Genomic DNA, 26997 nt, shown 5'->3' with positions numbered 1-26997 from the left:
GGGTGGGGTGGGGGACTCCCCCATGTGGGGAGAGTTGAGAAACATCTCAGATCACGGTTTATGGTATTAAACAATTATTAAATATATAAACTGCATTCTTAAATTATGGTTATTATTATCATCAGTTAAAATGACAGTTAAATAAATTAAACATTTGTTCAATAAAACATATCAACTAACTTCAATAATTGATTATGAATAAGATTAACATCTTATTTTTTATCATTAATAACTTATTAAATTATGTTTGAAAAATAAGTGAGTTCTATTAAATGTTTTTTATTCCAATTTTTTTTTAATGATTTAATAGAAATATATTATCAAAAACGGTGGTAATCAAATAAAAGTTTAGCAAACGTTTTAAATCCTTTTATTTTTTGGGAAAAGTGCTACAAAACAGATTTAGTCAATTAAACCATTGACAAACAATATATATTCCTTAAAGAATGTGTAAATACATTTTAGTATTATTGTTGGAGTTTAACAGCACTTCCTCTTTAAAAAAGGGGAGGAGACCGCAAGAAACTCTGAGTTTACTGAAGAAAACCTGCTCCCGACCAGGTTAGGTTCACGGAGTAAGTTACCATGGTAACTGACTCTGAGTATAAGTTACCTCTCTTTCAGAAATGGGCTTGACTTACTCTGCTGTCTCAGGTTTAACTTACCTCCCTTTCTGAAACGGAAAACCCAGAGTTTCCCTCATTTCAGGGTTAACATACTCAGAGTTTTCACTTAACCTCCTTTCTGAAACAGGCCCCTGGTCCTTCCCGAGCACCACCAATCAAAACAAGAAAAACGGAAACAAGACAACATTAACATAATTAAAGGACTCCGGTCCAGACGTTCGCGATACTCACGTAACACTGCCTTATAAGAACCGGAATTGGGTAACACTTTACTTGAAGGGATGTGCATAAGACTAACATGACACCTTCATAATCATGACATGACATATGTTATGAATATGAAGAAAGTTTTATGCATGTTTGTGACAACTGTCATTAAGTGTCATTCAGTTATGACATTTTTAATGCAAATACATTGTTTGAGATGTCTTTGTTATGACACCTTGACATAAACCAATACATCATAAACTGTCAACATAATCACATAATGTGTCCCCAGTATACAGACAGAATCCTTTCAAGAGGAACATGTTGTAGAATGTAACTGTGTGCAGAAATACACATGTGAACCCTAAACCAGTTTTAAGGAGATAGTTTTAGAGGAGCTAATGATTCTAGTATATCAGGTTAATTAACCTTATTGCTCAAGGGTTTTCGATGCCAAGGTACTCAAAATACGATAATCATTTGTTAAAATCTATACGTAAAGAGTAGAAAAACTGAATTAAATTTGAAAGACGTGCATAGAGGTTTAAAGTAGACGACTGTTTGATATCCATTCTGTCTGCTATTTCCGTACATTCATCATCTTTGGGATGTTGGAGTGTGTAACTTAGATGAATGTTTTAAGAGATAAATGTCCTTTTCTCTTATGTTTTGTATAATGTAGTAGACACATAATTATGTGTGTGGATATGCACACACACACACACACACACACACACAAACTAACAATCAAAAAACACACACTCACCTATCCATTGGTGATTGATCTAAAGTATGTACAGAAATAGCAGACAGAATGGATATCAAACGGTCGCCTATACTTTAAACCTCTATGCACGTATTTCAACTATTCAGTTTTTCCACTCTACATATAGATTTTTATTCCCTACACACATTTTTACATATTAAATTCATGCAAAGCCTCTCTGATGCAAATGTTTAAATGTTTTAGTTTGGAGACAATGATGCTGATTTCCATTTTACCTTAGTTTGCAATAGGATAATCTTCATTCAAATATCTGAACATTGTTTGGAAAGAATCCAGGGCTCAATAAGAAAACGTGTACATCACCAGGACATCTGCCTGCATGTGTGCATATTATTATATTTTATTATTATATTATTATCTCTGAACACTAAGGGGTCAGGGACCATTTCTTCCATAAAAATTATACATTAATATTAGCTTAAAGAGGGTTGACTGCCACTTTCTTCTGTAGACTGATCTAGAATGACTGTTGAGTCACTTGAATCCATTTCATCTGTGTCTGTTGCCTGCTCAAGACAGCACCTTTTTGTAGAGCTATTAGTTGTCAACTACTAAATCAATCTTCCATCTGACTTTATTTGTATAGCACTTTTCATACAAACAAAACGTAGCAAAGTGCTTCGTAAAAAAATAGCATCCAAAGCAATTACTTTGTAGTCAAATACTAGAATAATAGCACTCATTAAAAACGGGAATTGAGGAAAAATTAGGGACAGATTACTCAGGATATTTACATGATTGATCATGTTGAGTCATTTTTCTTTTTTTAATGTCCAAATATGATTTAAGCTTCCCAAAATGCAAATATTTTATAACTTCTTTAGTCCTCTATGACAGTGAAATGAATATCTTTGTGGACCAAACAAACTTTTGAGGACATCACCTTGGACTTTATATTGACCAGACAACTGATCAATTAATCTTGAAAATGATTAACAGATGAACCTTTGATGAAAATAACCATTAGTTAAAGCTCACCTCTTTGAATGTCTCCCACACGGTTGCCAACTTATGAGTTTTGCTTGGAGTGAGATTTGTTGGGGGGTGGGGGGGGGACAATTTCTTGCAGGGCACAATATTTAGTTTGTCCAATTTTAATTTGGCATTAGGCTAACTGTTTTACTGATTTAAAAATTTTTTTAAAAAATTAAAAAAACTTTCCCATATGATTTTGTAAAACTATTTTGAGCCCTCTGTCCCTCTAGAGGGGGTTCAGGGGCATGCTCCCATACTCCCCCGCAAGAAAATTTTGTACATTTTAAGGTTATATGCATCAATCCAGTGCACTTTGAGAGCTCAAAATTAAGAGCTTTAACCGGCTTCAACCCATGAACTGTGACATTGAACAAAGGAAAAGCCTCAACTTGTACCTGGACATTAAAGAGGGATCAAACATCTTTTTAGTTATGATATATAAAGTCTCAGTCTGTTGTAGGATGTCAAACGATTATTATAATAATGTAATAATGATTTATATAATTATTCCTATTACGTAAAATCCATATAGGCCTAGCCTATAAATGTACTGTATAAAATGAAAATGAATATTTCAAAAGTATATTTTACTTACAGAGTTCGGCAAAAGGCGGATTCGAACTCGGGTCGAAAGCGTCAAAAGCTGCTTTTTCAAGCACCACACGCCCTCGCCCTACGCCACTGTAGATATTCAGTGTAGGATATCTTTTTTGCTAAAAAGACAGGCACGTAGTGCAAATGTACGCTCTCAACTCATGTCAACTCAAAGTCATAGGCAGCGCAGCGTCTCTCTGTGCATCGCAAAAGCCTGTGTTGACAGTTTGTTTAATATAAAGCGGGAGATTACCAGATACAGTATTTTGCTTGTGCCCTTGCTGCCCTGGCTGTTGTAGGCAACTGTATCACGTGCCGTTTGACTTAACGTTATATAAATATATGACTTACCTCAACCCCGTCCCTAAACCTAACCGTCACTGGGGTTAATGGCATTTATGACTGTTCCCTTACCATCCTAGGTAAAAAAATGATATGACTTACCTCAACCCCATCCCTAAACTTAACCGTCACTGGGGTTAATGGCATTTATGACTGGAGATTTGACTGCGTGTTCAGACACGCGGAATGACGCGGACGTTAATGGCGTAGACATATACGCATACACGCGGATACACGCGGATAGCACAAAATGCGTGGAGATAACACGCCACCTGACTCGAAAGTGGCGTATATGTTTACGCAAAAGTCATGATGTCATGTTGTTTTTTGAGAGGATCTTACATTTCGCAATCTTTTGTATAGCTGTGTGTACACAGTGCACAAAATATTTAACACATTTTTCAAATCGCTTCTAAAAATGTCAAACATGAAACTTCACTTACCCATGTATATAGGCCTTGGTCCTGCAGCATGGGGTAGTACAGTACTATTCTCTTTGCCACTGCTGTAATTTCTGGCTTTAATGGAAATCTGTGTGATTCTACATCCCCCTTTGGCCTCAGGATTGCAATCATACTTGTCATGGTGTTTCGAATGAGCCGGCATCTGAGCTCCTTTGACATCTGGCAGTTGCGCCGTTCGCCTCTTTTTGACATCTCAAAGTGCTGTTGTCGGACTTGCTCAAGTTCTGTGTCGGTGTGCAATACATATTCTGGAACATATTCTGGCACAACCTTTTCAGGGGTTGTATACTTTGGAGGACTTGCATTCACAGGAGTGGATGTCTGTCGCATGGGTTATACTTTAAACTGCATAATAATTTTGACTGTTCTTGGCCAGACTCCTGTAATATAAAAGATAATTACAGCAAAAAGCAACATTTTTGTTTTTTGTGACAACACAAAATGCAATGTTGACAGCTCTGCACACGTATAAGCAATGTTCCATTTTAGGGGTGAAATCGCTTACATCAACTTACTGCACACCTATCAATTAATATAAACTGAATTTAACACACATGTAGACTATCATGCCTGCTACAAAAACACTGTGCTGTTAGCTTTATGAACTTAGCAAATTGACCTCCTCCGACACACCATGACAGGCACGCCAGACCGCTTTTCTCCATAAAATGTTCTCTGGGCCTGAGAAAAGATCCCGCAAGTCTTCACAATACTGGGTGCTTGTCACGGGTGTGGGTGCAGGCAGAAGAACAGGCTGAGTCCAAGAAGCTCCAATACACAGATTTACTAATAATTACATTCAAAATACAGGCAGGAAGACCGGGTAACATTCAACATTGACCGACAAAGACAGACTGAAGGAGGGAGAACTAAATACACAGAAGAATCAAACATAATGAGGTGAAGACAGGTGAAACAGATGAACAGGACGCTGAACGGGAGGCTGATGAGGGAGTGAGTTCAGGTGTGCAGACGAGAGGATCATGGGAAGTGTAGTGCTGGAGACGCGGACAGGATGGTGCAGACGAAGGACTGTGACAGTGCTCATCATTGTCTCTGTGATGTTTGCAGCAATGAAAACAGGACGGGAAGGATATCTCTGGAAGTTGGAGTGTCGTGATTCTGATTCTGACACAGGTTCGTGGATCGTGAGTATCGCGATTTTGGTTTTATTTAACATGATTCTTTTTTATTATTATTTATAATAAAATGTATAATATATTATTTTATACATCTTCAAGTTTAGCCATCATGTCCAGTTTAACTGCCACAAGTTGATCTTAAAACTCACTGTGGAAAAACACGCTGTATTTTTGTATTTTCATTGGATTTTTAATTGATAAAAAATGAAACAAATTAAATAATACATTTTAGTATAAATATTAATGATTAATCGTTTACCCCAAACATTACCCCTTGTCGACACTGCGACATCATCCAATTCTTGTTAGCTGACTTGGTTAGCTGCTGTTCGGCTGCAACGATACACAATAAACACACTGAAATGTCGATAACATTCAAAGGGTGTGTGATGTGAACTAAAAAGAATGTGCTCTGGATACAGTGCTTTAACTTACTTGCAATGAAACACGTCAATCTAAGTTCAAATCCAAGTCGGTCCCAGACCGTTAGTTTCACACATTCTCATTTACAGCAGCTAGCGGCAGTCTTGCTCTACCGATGTGACCAGTTTACCGTTCTCTTGCCTGTGACATCTTTACTTCCATCATGATTTGACGTTGCTTCATGTGCTACATATTTTGGGTATTGACTCTGAAACAACTTTTGAGTCACATTAACACCATGCACAGTCGCAGCCCTGGCGTAATTTGCAAGATTGATGGCTGTCCAAGTACAGGATCTATAACTCCTTCAACTATCATGTGAAGCGGATACACACGCGCACCATCTTCGCCAAGTTGAAGAAGCGGCGGAGGAAGTTGCATAGTTCCAGTTGCATAGTTCGCCAGTACTAGGCTAGCGCGAGTCAACAGTAACTGCTAGTCTTCCATTATAAACATTTTACCCACTCCACAGTACACCAAAAGCAAATAAATTATAACGCCAGATTAACGATGTAAATATTATTGGAGCACCTAAAACAGCAAATGAGCGACATGATTCACTAGGTGTTTCTCAATGTCAAGGATACTTCCTTGGCAGGACGGGTCCTTCCAAGTCATTTCCTTCAGAGGCTAGGCAAGGGTCCTCTTTAGCATTCGGAGAACACGTAAATGGAACAGGCTAGCAAGTGCACGTCATTGCGTCATTACATCAGTGAAAGGTCCGCTTCGGCGCTGCAAAAATGCTGTTTTGTTGACAGTCCTTATTTTGTCTTGTCAGTCCTCTTAGAAATAAATAAATAAATAAAGTATAAGGGATAATGTATAACCAGGCGGTTGTTATAGTGAATACAACCCCGCAAACTCTAAAGCAGAGGGGTCTTGATTGAATCAGCCTGAAGGGGTTGTACCTACCAAACGGCTGCCTACCAAATAAATCAATAATTTGACACAAAATATTTATTTAAAAAGGAGTTTATTCATTCAAAAACGATTATATTACCGGAGTGAACAGAACTTAGTTTTATTTATAGTTTTGTTATATGTTGTTTTGTGATGACCTGACAGGGGACTGCAGATGGAAAGTAGCCCTGGGGCTAATTCTGGCATATTTACATTACTGAAATGTTTATCAATATGCATTGTCCCTTTTAAATAAATAAATAAATAAATAAATAAACTAGCACTACGTCCATAGCAACATTAAAACACATGCAATGGTAAAATATGTGACCAACAAAAAAGGCTATAACGTTATATGAAGTAAAAATTAAAAAGTTAATCACCAGTAAAAGGGAACAGCTTTAAATCCCCTCAGCAAATTTGAGCCGATATGTTAAATAGTTTAACAAACATTAAATAAATGGCTAAACTGAAATTATACTTGCTTACATTTGAAAGCATATTGCCGTTATCACTCCGACTCCGCTAACGGTCGACATTTTTTTATTTTTTGAACAAGATAGCAAAGCTGCGCATAGGATTGTGGGTGATTTAAGAGCGCGAAGGCTACACATATGCATCCTTTCCTGTGTATGGGATATTTTCCGAACGAAGGACTCAGTCCTTGGTTGAAATTCTGAGGATCCTCGACATTGGAACAGTCCTTCGACGGACGTCGATGACGTAGCATCCTCGAAATTCCGGCTTCCGAGGATCCTTCCTTGACATTGAGAAACGCCTATTGACAGTTTCTGGGGACCTGGATCAACTAAAGAGTGATGCAATGGTGATATTTGACCAGTTTGTTGACCCTTTCTGTCAAATTGCTTCCACCCATTTGCAGGAAAAGACCATCAAAGAACTGTTAGAACCAGTTGAACCAGTGATTGTGGTTGCAAAACAAACAGAATGTCATGTGAAAAATGGAGACTCCAGAGTTCTATCACATCCAATAATAATTGCAATGATTGATAAGAGGCCACAGACATGCAAGGATGGATTTTTTCATGATTTTACTTATTTATATACAGATGAAGTTGAGCTGTGCAATCCTCTTGGATCTCAGGCACACAAAAACAAATTGTTATTAATTTATTACACCTTAGGTAACATCAACCTAAATACAGATTAAGACTTGATGCCATTTGTCTGCTTGCCATGGTAAAATCTAAAGATCTTTCCCATTGTGGTATTGATGAGATGTTTGAGAGGATTAACCGTGACTTAACTAAGCTGTGTGAGTGTCCAGATTGTCACTGCAAATGGTGAGAGGACAATTTATGGGGCACGTATGTCTGTCTGCGGAGACAGTCTAGCTCAGCATAAAGTGGCTGGGTTTAAAATAGGAGTGGGATTCGCCTTGAAGACATACAGGAGCAATTTAATGAAGATTTGTTTGTTAAAAGGACAATGGCAACTCATAAGAGGCAATGTAATGACATTGAAAAGGCAATTTCTGATTTTCTGAAAGACAGTCTAAAAATGACATATGGCATAAACAGGTAGTGATGTATATCTCAAGACCGGTTTTGGTCTCAAGACCACTTTTACGTAGTCTCGGTCTTGTCACAGCCTTGATGGTCTCTTTGGTCTTGGTCTTGTCTTGGTCTCGGACCTCTCGGTCTTGTCTAGGTCTCGCTGTCTCAGACCGACATAGTGGTTGGGGGATTTAGCAATACAATACTACAATATCCACGACGATATCCTCAACAGATTGAGGCGCACGTACGAGTGAAAACAGTGCGGTGTGCGCGAGCCACAGGAGAAAACACCATATCCGAGCCGTATCACCGTATAACGAGCACTTTGATCACTTGATTTAAAAAACATATATCATGTACAGTTATTGATATATTAATAATTAGTAAAACACATATCAGTGATATAAGTTTTAACTTTATTCAGGAGATTTTGGGTAACTGCTCAACTGACAGATGACTTTGAGCGCACCGCCAACGGTGTGTGTGTGTGTGTGTAACCATAGCGACAAAACAACCAACTTTCGGATCCTGCACTAAAGCTTATAATTTGTTTTTATAAAAATATTTACGTATTTAAAAGTTGCAGAATGGATTCATTTGGAGACTTCGAAATCGGCAGAGATAGACAGGCAATACAAAACAAAATCTTACAAGTTATTGCTTAGTTTCAACAACACTAGTCTGTTTTTTGGTCTTGGTCTTGACTTGGTCTGTCTTGGTCTTGGCCTTGGTCTCGGTTTAGGTGGTCTTGACTACAAGTCAACAGGAGAAGCAATAACAGAATTTCCTCACTTTGATATAATCATTCAAACCCCACAGGACATCATGCATGTCATTCTTAAAGGTGTTCCCTATTTGAAATCAAATGTGTTTTAAAGCATCTTGATTTCTTACAGGGCATATGGACTTTGTTTAAATAGCAATTATTTGTTTCCCTTATTCTCCTGTGGATGCAAGGGATAAGCCTTGCCCAATATCTGTTAATACACTGTCATCAAATGACATTAAATTGAAACAGTCAACTGGGCAAGATGCTGGTTTTGTTAAAGATCCTGCCATTTCTCATTGACAAAATTGGAGAAAACGATTACACACAAATACTACTTAAAGGTAGTGTAGGTCAGAATTTTATAAAAACTTTTTTCCAAATTTGTTTAAACTTTCTATATATATCAATGCATAATTAAAATCTAAGTACTCTGAAAAAAAGAGTATAAAAATCGAGTGACTCTAGACCGTTTAATCTGCACTAAACACAGCTCATTATTTCGACCCGGGACGAAACAACGGATTGGCTTAGGCGACTGTCACTCTCTCGCAACCACGGCAACCACCCTTTTGCCACACAGGACCTGCCCACTTGCGCGTATCCAGATCGTACCTGTTCGCATGCCCTTGTTTGAGCTTGAAGATGCAAAACTCGACGCAGGTCCTCTTGTCTAAAAAGTGCTCCTTGCCCTGCACTTCGACTACCCCGTCCTCGGCCTCTACTTCCTCGGACCCTAATAGCACGACCTCCTCTGCTTCGCCCTCGACCACGGATCTGTCCTCGAGCTGACGATGCGGTACTTGCTTTCTTAGGGCCGGTTCACATATCGCGTCTTTTCCGCGCTCAAGTTCGTTATTTCAAATGTAGGCGCGCGGTATGCGCGCTCATAATGGAAGCGGTGCGGTCGCGGTGCGACGCGCTCGTTTTTTCCATGCGCGTCCGCGTCGAGATCTCAACTTTTCAGAATACCGCAAGCGCACCATACGCACACAATAGGTCATGTGACAAGAACCAACTGAAGCGCAACCGCCCTGGCGCTTTGGAAAATGGAGAATGTGGCGCGCCCAGCGTTTTCTACGCGTTTTTAGGCGCTATATGTGAATCCGGCCTTATACTGTCTATGGGTAACTTACTTGTCTCGGGAGTGTAGTCCTCATCATAATCAACAATGCTTTCATCAAGCAAACTCTTACATGCAGTCAGAACACCATATATATGTTATGAATCTTACACAAAATTCATCTTCATCAGTGTAAATGATGGCAATGGAAAAACGTGTATCATGCAACCTGTTTTTAGCTTTGATAACTAGCTCGTTAGCGAATCAATAATTGTAAACTTTACGATTATCAATATGCTAGCTTGCTAGTGAGTAATAAAATACAACTTATTTGTTTATCTTCATAATGATAGTTAGATTTTTTTTAATTTACATGTGTTTCTGACATGATGTCACTACATGCACTCCTTCCTCTCATCTCCGCTGTCTCAGGTAAATAATGCGTCTTCAGCTCAGCTGTCGGAGTTGCGCATTCATGTGTTTTGGGGGCGTGGCTTTGGAAGGAGCCCAGAAGGGAGGGGGTGAATTGAATGAAAATAATGAGCTGTCTTTAAAACAGTCGTGAGAGGTCTACAGACACTCGATTTTTATACTTTCTTTTTCAGAGTACTTAGATTTTAATTATGCATTGATATATACCGAAAGTTTACAGAAATTTGGAAAGAAAAGTTTTATTTTAAATTCTGACCTACACTACCTTTAAGTTGTTAGAGATAGAGATAGAAATTCTGTTTTCACCTGTTATTGCTCGCTTAACTCTTTCAAGACTGAAACTTTTAATAGAGCAACATTTAAAACATTTCAAACAACTGTTTCCAAATGCAAATATTTTACCTAAACAGCATTACTTGCTGCATTTTCCTCATGAGACTAAGGCACATGGTCCTGTAAAACCCAACAAATTAAATGTACAGTATGTAATGTTTGGCCACCAGGAGTCACTCATTTAAAATAATAACAAAAGACGTACTTTGATGACGTTGGGAAAGAGCGTGGGCTCACGGGAGTTGTTGTCGCTGTCAATGACAACCAGCTCAGCTCATGACATGACATCATCGTTTCACAGAATATATGGATATACGGCATCTCTCTGTAGATTTAGCTTGTCAAGAAGCTTTAAATGCAACCCCAATATTTACCTGTGTCATGCTTTTTCTCCTGTCCCAAACCCTTCTCGGGTCATATTTTTCACCCGTATGTTTGAGCTTTACTGAGCTGGCTGTAGCAGCAGAACGTGCAGGCAAAGCGTAATCGTGGTCCATAACTATAATACAGACGAATATAAATATTTATATTACGTCCCTTCAATGAATGACCTATTTTAGAACATTTTTCATATATAAGGCGCACCGGATTATAAAGCATATAAGATACTGCAGTCAAACGTTTGACTGGGTTTGCGTTATGCATCCACTATGTGCTAAAGGCTAAAGGGAATGTAGTGAGTGCGCAGCGCCGGAGGTGAGGCGTTTATTTAGTAAGCATGAGCGCGCTGGAGCGGGCACGTAACTTATCAATAACTTGACCAATATAAGCTGTAGTAAACTAGTATACCCTAGCTTTAATTATAAAAGAACTGTGATTCTGCTGCAAGGCCCATTGTTGGTTCAAATCAGACTTTAAAAAAACCTCTATGGTATCATGCTGACTTACACAGACATCAAGAATCAGTATATGCATCTCAACAATGGTGACCGTTAAAAAACCATTCATGCTGCAATGCATTTGCAGTATGAATAGTTTTTTTAATGGTAACCATTGTTGAGATTCATATGCTGAATCTTGATATCTGTGTTAGTTTTGCTAATAAATTATATTTTCTGTAAAATCCTTTATACTATCTGAACGTCATAACACTGCTAGTTCTTATGTTGTGGAATCTATTTTCAAATACAACTAATAATATAATCAGAGATTAGACTCCAAATGTGATCAGTGAATCAAGTGATGAATGTCATTATCAAACCTTGACCATCATCAACCCGATCATACTTTTTACTTGACTTTTGTGCCATGTTTCATAAACACAGCAGCCACAGAAAAACTAGTACTGAAACATCAAGGGTCAAGTCTGATCTCAATCATGGTGACCTTAAACCTTGTATTTCTCTTTCCTTCAGTGATTCTGGTTATTAACAGCAGGTGTTCATCACTAATGAGCAATCATCACTTAATTGATGATTAATTAACTTAACTATGCAATTATTATTCATTTTTCATTCTGGGATCTAGAAATGTTCTATAACTCATTCAGTTTGAGTTCTGTTTCAGTCGTTCAAGCCACTTCAATTTCAGTATTATTTGAGTGCAGTGAATCAATCTAATAGAGTAAATATTACTGTTAAGTTTTACAGTGTGTATGAGCTTTGAGTCAAAGCATTGCTTTTTTAAGCAGTGGGCTTTGAAAAGTAGTTTTAAAAATATCTGTAAGTCTCTTGTGAAGCACAACCAGCTTTATGAATGTAGTCAGAATGTACATGAGAAAGATCCAATTTGTTCAAGTGAAGCTGACGGGCCCATTCTAGGAGGTGAAAAATGTTCATTATGTAGAAGGAAGGATTATAGACTTCTTGGGAATTAGAGCACGTTGAACATATAGTTTCAGTACAGTGGATTATGCAACATGGAAAGAAGCATACATGTGGAAAATCTTTGGTTATTTGTAATGTCATCAATGATACTCCAGAGTTTGTTGTGACAAACATTTATATTTTAAATGTGCCAGTATATTGTTTTGAATGCCCTACAGTTGGGTGGAATGATAATTATTTAGCTTATGAGGAAGAAGTTTCAGACCTAACTCAAGCCAATATTTTCATGGATGCTGAAAAGCTTGTTGATTATACACCATACTACTTTGTAAACTTCAATAATAGCAAGTACATTCCACTGAAGTATGATCTCACAGACATCATCAAACATCATTCTTGAGTCTGTATTGAGTGTGGGTATTTGGGAGTGATTTATATTTTTTAAAAACTGACAAACACTGTAATTGATAACAGCATTTATTTTTATTTTATTTTTTTTTTTATTTTATTTTTTTTTGAATAATGTGGTGCAGTATGTCCAGAGTGCAGCAGAACATGAAGGAAACATAATTCCAGCTTTTGCCTCTGTCTTTTTTTACATATCACGTGGACATGGTTTGATGGAAATGTAAGAAAAATAGCCACACTGTACTGTGCACGGTGAATTGCATGACCTGCAGTTTTCAATAAAGCAGATTTGTTGTCTCAATTCAAGTCTATTTCTTGAAACAAGACGATTCATCTTTTATTAATAACATAGCAGCAAAAAACCTTATGACATGTCAAAAAAGCTTGTTTAATCAGATATATGACTCAAAACAAGATGTTTTCAAGACAGTTTCACTTACCAAGATATTCAAGATGCACTATCTAAAAACAAGCTCCTTTATCTCACTTAAATCTTGCTCTAGGTGATTTTGTCTTTTATTAAATGTGACAAGATATTTTGACTAGAAATTAGAAAAATATTTTTGAGTTTGAGTTTTTGTGAAGTGAAGTTATACATGAACAATACCCGTTCCTGTCTTGATTAACATTTTTGATACACTTCAAATGTTGACTAGTCTATATAAAATATGTACTTAGACATTTACATGTACAATCGAATTTACATTTCACAACCAGAACAGAACTACATTTTTATGTACTAAAACATTGTACTGTAGATACTTCAAAATGAGCCTGGAATGTCATTGAACCCCCCCCCCCCCCCCCCCCCAAGACTAAATTAATTAAAGAAGAGAAAAATGTTATACATCACATCGCAAAAGTATAACTCATGGTTGGTTTTCAATCTTGTGAAAAACATTTCCATCTGGTTGAACGTTCCACGCCACCGTTGTGTCCATTTCTACCCCCTGTTCCTTCAGCTTCTGCTTTACCTAAGGAATAGATGCAATCCTGTTATTACTGAAGTACTACTGATATGCACACTCTCTCAGCATGTGTTAAGAGTATCTGTCATATTTCTCATAATAAAGCCGTAAACATTTACATATTATTTTTCTTTTCCAACAAATTTTTAGTGAGTGTTGGTGCTTTACCAAAAGTATGTTGAATGTGAGCCTCGGGACATTTTGATTGCAACTGTTACCAAAATGGAACACATCTAAATTCAGTTTAAAACCCTGATTTGTGTGATTATTTTATTATTTTATTTTTATAATACACATGTAAATAGACAATTTGAATGGTGTTTGAATGGTGTTTTGACAATTCAGAGCCACGAATCACAAATACGTAAAAACACATACGAAAATATCGGATTCAGTGTGCAATGGCCTTTAGCCTATAGGAGCTCTATATGAAGCTGTTCCTCAGAAAGGTTAGTTAATTTGGGACTTAATATTGGTTTGTAGTGCTAAACTTAATTTTTTTCTTTGGTTAGAGGTTGGGTACCACTGCTTTCCTCACAAATGAATGAAAAACTGATATTTTTGTGATAGTTTTTTCTTACAGTAATTTGAGTAACGGTTGAGCTGGACAAGAACGGATAAACAACTTCTGTCCGCATGTGGGGCTCCGTCGATAACACTACAATTTTGTTTAAAAATTGAGAAATTTAAATGAGACTGTAGTCATGTTGTAGAAAGGCTCCAATAGGGTGATATTTTATGGGGGAGGGGTGAGGGGGGACTCAAGCAATAACAGCATTGACCACAAAATATGAACATCAATGAAATAATACTTGAGATTCTCGAATTGTTGGACACAGTCAAGTAATTAATGATCTGTCACCATTCATCGACACATTTATAAGAGGAGATACAGACATTTGATGTTTACATTTTTTATACTAGATTAATTTTATGCTGGAAGATTAATTTTATGCTGGATAATAGTTTATCAAACACATCTAATAGTGTTCTCCAAAAAAGTGCCTTTTTTGATCTATTATTAAAAATTGTCAGTGAGGATCGACATTTTTTTTGTTGTTGAATAAATTTGTGATATATTTTTTTAAATCATGTGACATCAAAGTGTACTCTATTTGTGTAATGTACCAACTGTAGGTATAGTTTTAAGACAAATAGTTTAAACTCACCGACTCTAAGATGACCTCCATCATCTCAGGGTTATTTAGATTCTGACTAGATTTCACCTTCACTCTCACAATCTGTTGTTTTGTGTCTGTTTAAAAAATTACAAGGATTATTTATTATTGTCCACCATGAATTTAATAACCAAATTTGATTAGGTTTGACTTTTTAAAACCAAACCAATAACTTTTGAGCAGTCAAAAATTGACCAGTCCAATCAGAAACAATTCTGCTTTTCCTTTTATAAAACAATAGCATAAAATATCAAATTAATTAATTAACTTGGCAGTCCCAATTATTGTATATTATGCAGATGTAAATCTTATCTTTGTTCTTTTGATAAACCTTGCACTCGGCTCTTCTTAACATTGTTATGCAGTTTGGTGAGAAAATTAGGAACTGGAATACATGAAAGTAATGTTATTTAGGTGTTACAAGCGACTGACTGACCATAAGAAGCGTGATGGCAAAAGGGCTTTCACATATACAGTACAGTACTAACAACACTTTCAGACCAGGTGCATTTCTAATGTTCTTACTCTAATGTATGGGTAAAGATTAGACATGAAACTTACGACGGAACATACAGAGGAAAGGAAGGACATCTGAGCAGAGCTGATCACTGATCAGACCAGAAGGATCTGAAACACCACAAGGTCTTCGTAGCCCAACCATGTCAGGCTGTCCTTTCCGCCAGGTAATAAAAGAGGTGGAGACATTTGTTGCATCTGACCATTTCCACCCGTCTCTGAACAGACCAATCCAAGCACCTACATATCCTTGCATCATCACAAGCAGCTGGTTATTCTCAGTTTGATTCCGAATGATGACCAGGTCTGTGTAATACCGTCTGCAGTAGATCTGAGCCTCCTTCCAGGTTATGGCTATATTGATGAAAACAAACCTGTTTGTTCCGTTCTCTGTAACAAAAATAGGTTAAATTACATGTAATTTTAAATTAAATGAAATTAAAATCAAATTACAGGTTCATTTTAATGCTGCAGTCACACGTTTTATAAGTAGTCCATGAATACCTTACGAGAATTCCCATCGAACAAACCAAAATAAAAAAGAATTCAAAACAAGTGAGGGATATAACTGTGACAAAGCACAGATGTGATTATACAATAGTTAAAAAATGTTTTGTGTGTGTGTGTACTGTACTGCGGAAGTTAAATGAATTTACAGCATACCTTTCAGTAATTATAGTGTAACTGTAAAATACAAAGGCTGTAGGGGAACAACATTTTTAGACCACAATGGGTGCACAAATGGGCGCTAATGTATTTGCTATTTAAACAACGTGGTGCATGACATGAAAATGATAACTGCGTCTGGCTAAAACTAGCAAGAGTCACTTGCATTGCTTCGGGTGTATGATAGGGCCCTTAGTTCTAAAATTCGTACGTATAAATAATTTGTTAATTTACCTAGTTGTTACTCCTTTATTCCCCAAACATTGCATATAGTTCCATTATACCTACACGTACATACTTTACAGGTACACTATAATTACTGAAAGGTACGCTGCAAATTTGTTTTACTTACGCAGTACTTTCTGGGCTGTAATCTACAGCGTTACCAAACAAGATTTATGTTAATTACCAAATTACAAGGCAACTTTAGATCGATCACCAATGGAGGGACTCTTTCTTTTGTTTTTTTTGCTTTCAGGTGAGTGTGTATTTTTTATTGTTATTTTGTATGTACACACACAAAATAACAATAAAAAATACACACTCACCTGAAAGCAAAAAAAACAAAAGAAAGAGTCCCTCCATTGGTGATCGATCTAAAGTATTTACGGAAATAGCAGACAGAATTGATATCAAAAAATCGACTAGACGCGTACTTTAAACCTCTATGCACGTCTTTCAACTATATTCAGTTTTTCCACTCTCTACATGTTGACTTATATTCCTTACATACATTTTTACATATTAAATTCATGCAAAGTCTCTCGGAATGCAAAATGTTTTATTTAGGAGACATTGATACTGATTTCCATGTTTGCAGTAGGATTATCTTCATTCAAATATCCGAACATTGTATGGAAAGAATCTCTCCTCAGTAAGCCAAATCTCCTTTAATTATATAGCCCTTTTTACAATAAACATTGTTTCAAAGCAGCTTTACAGTATGGAATGCCAAAGCTGACTTAATTAAAAATAAATATATACGTAATAAATATACGAAGAAATGTAAAAAAGCAAAAATACAAAAATAAATACATAAATAAATATACAAAGAAATGTAAAAAAGTACAAAGAAATGAGTATTTATACTTTTATTTCCATATTTATGTATAATTTTATTTTTTCACACATTAATTTATTTATTTATTTCTACATTTATTCATTTCCACTTTTATTCATTTCCACATTCATTTATGCATTTATGTTTTTATGTCTACATTTATTTATTTTCACATTTATTTATTTCTCTGATCGGTTTCGTAACAAAAGAATTTCTCCTGGGTGGGTTAGCCCTCCGCAGGATAGTCGGTTGGTGGGGCTGCCACCTCACAGCATACCGACATGCTGGGGTCTTTGTTTGTCTGGAACCTACCCTGGAGGTCGTCCCGCCTAGGGTGAACCTACCAGGAGCAAGCTCCCGATGGTATCGCTCTCCAGGGTCACTGGAACACATAAGCCCCCTCGCCTTGCCAAGGCCAGACCACAGAGGGAGTTATTTGTTTCTACATGTATTTATTTCTACATTTAATTATTTCCACATTTATTTATTTCAACATTTCTTTCTCTGTATTCTAATAAGGGGTGCGTGTTTTAACTCAGACCTCAGCAATCGAGCTTAGAGTGGCAGTGCTGAAGCTTTGAGACCACAGTGACACCTTGTGGTGTTTGACCAAACGAAACGCAAGAGCTGTGCAGGCAATATCACATTTTAACCTGTTAACCTTCAGCTCCACAAGGGGGCTCACGGCTGAAAATGACATGCCTGGATAACAATAAATACAGCTCCTGAGAACAGTGTACCACAGGCACAAGTAAGGTATCTTTGGAAAGAAGACAGTTGGGACTCTACTAACAATCAATCAGAGTTGATAATGCTCAAACAGAAAAAAAGTTATAAAAGTTAAAGTGCCTAAAAAATAATCTGCGCCACAAAAATGTTTTATTATTTCATGTACAAACAGTGGTGTAGTGCAGGGTATACGCAGGTATACGGCGTATACCCACTTCCTTATCAGTCGGCATTGCGTATACCCACTTCTAAATCCCCTCTGATGCGCATCATTTAGTTGCTAATCCAATTTCGTGAATAAAAAAAACACCCAGTTAGAGTCGTAACGTTACCCGTAATATTAGGCCTAACTCTAATTTGTTGCTGCAATGATTCTCCCATCGCGACGATAACTGGCCTTCTCATCTGATCTGCTTCAGCACTCACCTGCTCGTCAATGTCAAAATGTTCGTGAGACCAAGAATGCAGTATTTTTGTTAATAAAAGCACGAGCCGATCGCGAATCCCAACGCGACGCTTCACTTCAGTTAACGATCATACAGTGCAAGATAAGATGCAAGTAGCTCAAATTTACGGCTGTTTTTCAATAGACGTTTTAAATGACCGACAGAAATAATCAGTTTGATTAAAGACAGTGGAAATTTTAAGCTCAATTTGACAACACAAGTACGCTATCAAATATATTGCCATTATTATTGTATAAATGAAGAGTTCAGATGCAAAAGCCTCTAAATGCCATTTGAAATTTCCTTCTTTAATGATGATTTTTGTCAAACTTGTATATTTAAGTTCAGTAATTTCACTTAAATAACAATTAATAGGTAATTATCATTGCCATTTAAATGAAATCACTGAACTTAAATATACAAGCTTGATAAAAATGATCATTCTAGAAGAAAATTTCAAATGGCACTTAGAGGCTTTTGCATCTGAACTCTTCAAATATATAACGTTCTAATGTGTTTGACTTTTCACTGCTTGTAACTCCGCTTGTCTGTGTTTGCGCCACTCGCATCATTAAGCCAGAGGGTGGCGACAAGTGACTGTCTTTTTGAGTGAGCAATTGAACCATTAATTAAATTAACAGATTAGTCCAAAAACATTGATGAATTTAGGAAAGAAAAGTCGCTGAAACTGGAACTGATTCTCATGTTTAAGAATCTGATCAAATAGGCTACTTCATGCTTTTAAAGCTACTGTTGTCAATTTTTTTGCCCATCAAAACACCTTAAAATGCTCATTTCGAGATCAGGAAAATCAAAATTTTCTCGCTGGGGCATGCCCCCGAACCCCCCTAACAATATCATTTATGGGACCTAGCTGGCACCTGGGTATTTAGAAAACCATGTGCAGCCCTGATATGCAAGAATACCACTGATTCTATGTGTTCTATTGTATTCATTATACTGTATTCTTTCATATTGAATACTAATGCAAGACTAGTAGTCTTACATGTTACTGTTTATAACACAGAGCGTTCATCCTTTGCTGGGACGCTTAAAAAAATATTTGGGGCATAACTTAAGAGTATACCCACTTCTCCAGGCACCACTACATCACTGTGTACAAATATATAAAAATAGACCTGAAGTAATTCAGATAGATAAAGGATTGAAAGCCACAAGTCTCATCAGTTTATATTTCAAATTTGAGGAAGATATAACGAACAATGGGGTTCCTGCAAACTTTTTTCCACGACTGTCAGTTCCCTTTCTCCCTCCCCCTGCCTGAGGCACATCCCCAGAAATGACATGCCCAAACTAAAATATTTGCAGTTGCTGAACTATTTGCACTACATGCACAATTTAGACATGTTTAAAAAGAAGACACTTTAGAGTGTATTATCCAACTGTTAAAGTTGAAAAAACTTACACAGACAAAAAGTTATAGAATTTAAAGTATCTTGAAGATCATTTATACTGCATGTAATATTTTACAATTTCATGTAAAAATAAATGAAAACAAACCTGTAGGAATCCAGTTAGGTAATTGATTGAAAGACATAAGTCTCATCAGTTTTGTCACGAATACAGCCTCTGTGGCTCCCTCCACTCACCACCAGAGGTCACCATCTCCTGAGTACTAACTCCTTGGACTGCAAATCCCATAATCCCCGTACCTGTGGCTGATTTGTCTCACAGGTGTTTCCCATTCACTCTCTCTATTTAAACTGTTCTCTCAGCTTCATCCTTGCAAAGTCTTGTCTTGCCATGCAAACATTTCTGAGCGTTTATTCCGTGTGTGATGACCCGTGTATGACCTGGACTGTTTACTGGACCTTGAATCTTTGCTACCTGCCCATTCTGATTGCATCTGCCTTGTTATTCGATTACCCTGTGTGTTTGCTGCCAGCCCTGATATTCAGCCTGAACTCTGACTTCGATTCTGCCTCATCTACATTGTTATTGAAGCCTGTGATTGACCCTTGCCTGTTTGACTTGAATTCTGTTCAAATAAAGCTGCATATGGATTCTCAAGACACTGCCTCCTCGTTACAGAAGACTTCGCCAGATTTCGATCCAGCAGCATTCTACCACTTTACCACGGAGGTCACTGCGCAAGCATCAGTCCTGGCCACCCACCAGCAACAGCTCAATCGATTGACTTCGATTACTGAAGATCTGGTAAAGGCTTTACAAGCACTTCAGCTTCCCGCACCCAGCATACCTGCTCCACCCCCGACTCTGCCACAGGTACCGGCACAGGCACAAGCACAGGCTATTCCTAACACTGCCAGTCCTCGGCTCGCCTTCCCGGAGAAATTTGATGGATCTCCTGACAAATGTAAGGGATTCTTACTTCAATGTTCTATGTTTGTCAATCAACAACCTATGCTATATCCTTCAGATGAGAACCGCATCGCATTTGTGTGTTCACTTCTCACGGGGAGAGCGTTGGAGTGGGCTACCGCCGTATGGAGTGAGGATAGACCAACCTTTCCTTCATTCAGGGATTTTATTCAACGCTTCAAAGAGGTGTTTGAGCACTCCGTTGGAGGAAAGGAGGCGGGTGAGCAATTGCTATCTCTCTGGCAAGGAAGGGGTTCGGCAGCGGATTATGCTTTATCTTTTCGTACTCTCGCAGCTCAGACGGGATGGCCCGACGATCCTCTCAAGCTCCACTACTGTAAAGGCTTATCTATGGAGTTGCAGTCTGAACTTGCCTGTCGTGACGAGGGGCGGTCACTGGAGCAGTACATCGATTTGTCCATCAAGATCGACAATCTCCTTCGATCTCGTCGCACTAACCGCCTGCACACTTCCCCCATGACACTTGCAACAGTCAACTCAGACGTAGAACCCATGCAAATTGGCTTTACACGTATCAGTGAGGAAGAGCGAGAGAGACGCATTCGACAGAGCCTTTGTTTGTACTGTGGATTACCGGGACATTTAAGAGCAACTTGTCCTACCCGACCATCCTGCAATTCCACTGTGGTGAGTTCGATTCCCAAACCCACTACTAGTTTTGAGATTGCTGTTAATCTGGAGATAAATGGGAGGGTCATTGAGACAGTAGCATTAATTGACTCGGGGGCTGCAGGAAACTTCATCGACATGTCTTTTGCGAGAAATAACAATATTCCCCTTGTTCCCTATGATTCTCACCTGGCAGTCGCAGCGCTAGATGGCCGACGTCTGGGCTCCGGTCGCATCAAATTCACCACTGAAGATCTGCAGTTGAGCACTGGAGTCCTCCACACTGAATCCATCCGTCTGTTTGTTTTTCAGTCACCACAAAATCCCATCATCCTCGGACTTCCATGGTTAGAGCTTCACAACCCTTCTATTTCCTGGACTAAGAAGCAAATCACTCAATGGTCAGACTTTTGTCTTCACAATTGTCTTCACAACTTGCCTGTCAAAAAGGGGACCGAGACTTCCTTAACCGAGGTACTTCCCAGTGTCTATCAGGATCTAGCCGAGGCATTCAGCAAAATGAAAGCATCACACTTACCTCCACACCGAGCCAGTGACTGTGCCATAGATCACAACCTCCCAAGGGCAGAGTCTTTCCGCTGTCACAACCCGAAGCAGAGGCTATGAGATCCTACATTCAGGAGGAACTCAGCAAAGGTTTCATTCGTCCTTCCACGTCACCCGCATCAGCAGGCTTCTTCGTCAAAAAGAAAGACGGAGGTCTTCGTCCCTGTATTGACTATCGATCTCTCAATGACATCACCACCAAGTTCTGTTATCCTCTACCACTCGTTCCGGCAGCTCTCGAACAACTCAGACAAGCAAGATATTTCACCAAACTGGATCTTCGTTGTGCCTATAATCTCATCCGCATTCGTGAAGGGGACGAATGGAAGACTGCATTCTCCACCACGACAGGGCACTACGAATATCTTGTTATGCCATTCGGTTTGTCCAATAGTCCTTCCGTGTTTCAGGCTTTCATTAACGACGTATTCAGAGACATGCTGAACCAATGGGTAATTGTTTACATTGATGACATCCTCATTTACTCTGAAACTTATGAGGAGCACGTTAAACACGTCAGAGCGGTTCTGAAACGTCTCATTCAACATCAATTGTACGCCAAGGCAGAGAAGTGCGAGTTCCACCAAGAGACCATCTCCTTCCTCGGATATGTGATTAGCTCGGGAGGGGTCGCCATGGACGAGAAGAAGGTACAGGCAGTAGTTCATTGGCCCCAACCTACTACTCTCAAGGAACTGCAATGCTTCTTAGGTTTTGCCAATTTCTATCGGCGGTTCATCCGTAACTTCAGCAGTATCGCTGCTCCTATGACATCCATGATCAAAAAGGGAACCCAACGACTAACCTGGTCCTCAGCAGCTTTAGCAGCGTTCCGTTCACTAAGAGAGAAATTCACAACCGCTCCAATCCTGCATCACCCAGATCCTGAACGTGAATTCATAGTTGAAGTAGACGCTTCAAGCACAGGCATTGGGGCAGTGCTTTCACAACGCCAGGGGGAACCTCCCAAGCTTTTTCCCTGTGCGTTCTTCTCCCGTAAATTGAATTCTACCGAGCAGAATTATGATGTTGGCAATCGCGAACTTCTCGCAATGAAGGCAGCATTCAAAGAGTGGCGTCACTGGCTGGAAGGGGCTAAACATCCGTTCACTGTTCTCACTGATCATCGTAAGCTAGAATATCTGAAATCAGCCAAACGACTCAACCATCGACAAGCCAGATGGTCACTCTTTTTCACCAGATTCGATTTCAGAGTTACTTATTGTCCAGGCTCTCAAAATACCAAGGCGAATGCTCTCTCTCGACTTTATGAGTCAGACCTCCTATCGCCAGATCAAGAACCCATCATTCCATCCACTATCATTCTCGCACCTGTGCAGTGGGACATACTAACCGAAATCGCGGAAGCCCAGGTCACCGAGCCTCCACCGGCTGAAACCCCACCCAACCTTATGTATGTTCCACTGGCCCTAAGACAGAGAGTAATACAAATGGTACACACTAACCCAAGTTTCGGTCATCCAGGTATAACAGCTACTATACAACTCCTCAACAACAAGTTCTGGTGGTCTTCTATACGAACGGACACCATCACGTTCATTCAAAATTGCACCATCTGCAATACCTCCAAATCTCCACATTAATTTCCTGCTGGGCTTCTTCATCCATTACCCATCCCACAAAGACCATGGTCACACATCGCCATCGACTTCGTGACGGACCTACCTCTCTCTCAGGGCCACACTACCATTCTCACGATAATTGATCATTTCTCAAAAGCCTGCAGACTGATACCTCTTCCCAAGCTTCCCACTGCCCTGGAAACCGCTGAGGACCTCTGCAACAATGTGTTTAGATTCTACAGTCTACCGGAGGATATAGTCTCTGATCGGGGTCCACAGTTCACCTCCCGAGTCTGGTCCGCTTTCTGTCAGCTACTGAACATTAATGTCAGCCTAACCTCCGGACATCATCCTGAAGCCAATTGTCAAGTGGAAAGATTAAACCAGGAACTCACCCGCTTCCTTCGCTCATATTGCCAGAAGAATCAGTTTGACTGGAGTCGCTATCTGTTATGGGCAGAGTACACTCAAAATTCACTCCGTAAGCCATCTACAGGGCTCACCCCCTTCCAGTGCATCCTAGGTTTCCAACCCCCATTGTTTCCATGGTCTGGAGAACCCTCGGACTTACCCGCAATTAATTCATGGTTACAACGCAGTGAGGAGACGTGGAATAGTGCTCATATCCAACTACAAAGAGCAGTGCATCGCACCAGAGGACAGGCCAATCGACATCGGCGTACCAATCCCAACTACCAACCAGGGCAATGGGTTTGGTTGTTCACCCGAAACATACGGCTCCGGTTACCTTGCAAGAAGCTCAGTCCCAGGTACGTGGGTCCTTTCAGAATCATTAGACAAATCACTCCAGTTTCTTTTAAATTAGCCTTACCTGACCATTACCGTATCTCACCCACCTTTCATGTCTCCTTGCTCAAGCCCGCTGGTGGTCCGAGTGGAGAGGAGGGCCTAGATGAGGCTGGTGACCAGAGAGCTCCTCCCATCATCATCGGCGGTCAGGAGGCTTACCGGGTCCATGAAATCCTGGACTCTCGTCGTCGGGGCAGACTCCTCCAGTACCTCGTGGACTGGGAGGGATACGGTCCAGAGGAAAGATCCTGGATCAATGCTAATGATGTTCTAGACCCTTCACTCACTAGTGATTTCCACAGAGATCACCCGGACAAACCTGCCCCAAGATCTCGAGGAAGACCCCGGCGTCGTTTGCCTCCTCGCGTCAGGAGCCGCTCACAGGGGAGGGGCTCTGTCACGAATACAGCCTCTGTGGCTCCCTCCACTCACCACCAGAGGTCACCATCTCCTGAGTACTAACTCCTTGGACTGGAAATCCCATAATCCCCGAACCTGTGGCTGATTTGTCTCACAGGTGTTTCCCATTCACTCTCTCTATTTAAACTGTTCTCTCAGCTTCATCCTTGCAACGTCTTGTCTTGCCATGCAAACATTTCTGAGCGTTTATTCCGTGTGTGATTACCCGTGTATGACCTGGACTGTTTACTGGACCTTGAATCTTTGCTACCTGCCCATTCTGATTGCATCTGCCTTGTTATTCGATTACCCTGTGTGTTTGCTGCCAGCCCTGATCTTCAGCCTGAACTCTGACTTCGATTCTGCCTCATCTACATTGTTATTTAAGTCTGTGATTGACCCTTGCCTGTTTGACTTGAATTCTGTTCTAATAAAGCTGCATATGAATTCTCAAGACACTGCCTCCTCGTTACAAGTTTATATTTCAAATTTGAGGAAGATATTATGAAAAATGAGATTCCTACAATATTTTTTCCAAGACTATGTCCAGGTACCAAGACACCTCCTTGGATACATCAAAAAGCATCCTAATGACCAAATTTTATGCAGGGCACTGCAAGCTATTTCAGTCAATTCATAAAATAATGCAATTATAAAATAATACACACAACCATTAGACTTTATGTAAGTGATTTATTTGCACAACAGAACAAAAAAATATATACGTAAAATACATAAGTAAAATATTATGAAATATAAAAAATAAATAACTGAGGTTCTTTGCAATAGAAAATACAAGTGATATAAATACTGTACTTTGTTGGCTTGGCCTTCATATATTGCTTTAGTCCATTCCTAGCTTTTGATGCCACCATCCTCTTGTCAATTGCAAAGTTCTGAAAAGGATGGAAAAGGTGATGAATAGTGAAGAAACTGAGAGCTTGCATCTCTGGCTGGTGCTTGGATGCCATTCTTTATCTGAAGATTCAACTTGATGGCTGTTGCATGGGAAAGAATGGAAAGATAATTAGCACTGCATGTCAAGTAAATAATTCTGTTTAGTTTCTATATAGCTGGCCATTCATTCAACAATCAAACTGATGGGCAGTCGTTTACACAGCATTCGTACTAAAGCTCATCAATTCAATCAACAATCAATGGCCGGTGATGGCCAGTGATATATGGGCAGCATTCATATGGATGACCAGACAAAGAACCAACAATCACACTGATGGCCGGCCATCAGACAGGAATATGCCATTTTGAAAGCATACAACTCTCCTTACAGCACATATTTTCTGCAATTCTTTCCACCAATCTCTGCAATACATATATATATATATATATATATATATACACACACGTATACATTTACAGTATAACATAGATCATATTTACAGTACAAATATTTGCATTTGTACTATAAATATTATGTATATTAGACTGTAAAAATATACAGTATGTGTGCTAGGAAAAAAATGTATATTGCACAGGTGTCCAGCCCCTCCATCCTTCAGATAGCACATCACATAGATAGACAGTGTGTCAGAAAAAAACGGCAAACAACTGCATAACCGTCCAACGCACATAAATAAATATATACAAATAAATAAATGCATATAAAGTAGCATAATCTTTTCAGACACAACTTTACACAATGCATTTTCCGTATGAAACAACTGGAAACCAAACACACACTCTCTCTCTCTCTCACCCACCCACCCACACACAGACACACATACACACACACACACACACGCATAATGTGTGCATGTTACATAAGTTATGTATAAAGCAACTCACCGAAATTTGGATAATATTTTCCGTCCTCAAGCATAATTATCACCGTCGTCACGATCTTCTCATCGCTCATCTTCTCATCAATGTCATCAATCCTGCTTCTTCGAGTGATCTCGAATTTACAACTTCAGCAGAAAAAAACTTCTTTTGACAAATCATTTTATGACAGAGTCTGTAAGACGAACAGATGTTTGTTGACTAGCTACCTCTTAGCTTGTTATCTTAGCTCTTAGCTATAGCAGGCCTGTCAAAATATGACAGCGGTGGGTGTGGTCAGAGCCTGCGTCGAGGGTTTAGCGTCTCAAGCGGGACGGAGAGCAAATAAAAACATATGTTCGTGTGAGAAATTCAAACTTCCCAGGCATCGTTGGAATCGTGCACTGGTTGGCTACATGTTTTATCAGTCATATCATGTCGATTCTTTCATTTGCTTTCGTTATAAAGACAGGATAATAGAATGTGCATATCATGACGTCAAAAAAACGGACTGCAGTGTTTGCATATTTTGAACTAGATATCGCTTATCTTTGTATTTGTGTGTGTGTGTGCGCGGT

The 26997-nt window shown here is 39.1% G+C and overlaps 1 non-coding gene and 1 pseudogene across 1 annotated transcript; one reads left to right on the top strand and one right to left on the bottom strand.

Moving 5' to 3' along the window:
- The first annotated feature begins 7463 nt into the window (after window positions 1-7463).
- Window positions 7464-11945, top strand: LOC148965229 (uncharacterized; annotated as a pseudogene).
- Window positions 11946-13620: 1675 nt separating this feature from the next.
- LOC120492173 (uncharacterized) lies at window positions 13621-15871 on the bottom strand. Its single transcript, XR_016150086.1, has 3 exons — window positions 15456-15871; window positions 14886-14971; window positions 13621-13722 (listed from the first exon to the last, which is right to left on the bottom strand). It is a non-coding gene; the product is annotated as an uncharacterized LOC120492173 (transcript).
- Window positions 15872-26997: the final 11126 nt, after the last annotated feature.

This window comes from Pimephales promelas, chromosome 24 (genome assembly GCF_988280905.1).
Source record: "Pimephales promelas chromosome 24, fPimPro1.hap1.1, whole genome shotgun sequence".
In the NCBI taxonomy this organism is placed as follows: Eukaryota; Metazoa; Chordata; class Actinopteri; order Cypriniformes; family Leuciscidae; genus Pimephales; species Pimephales promelas.
Note: the sequence above shows the minus strand (reverse complement) of the source record. Positions and strands in the feature narration are given on the sequence as shown.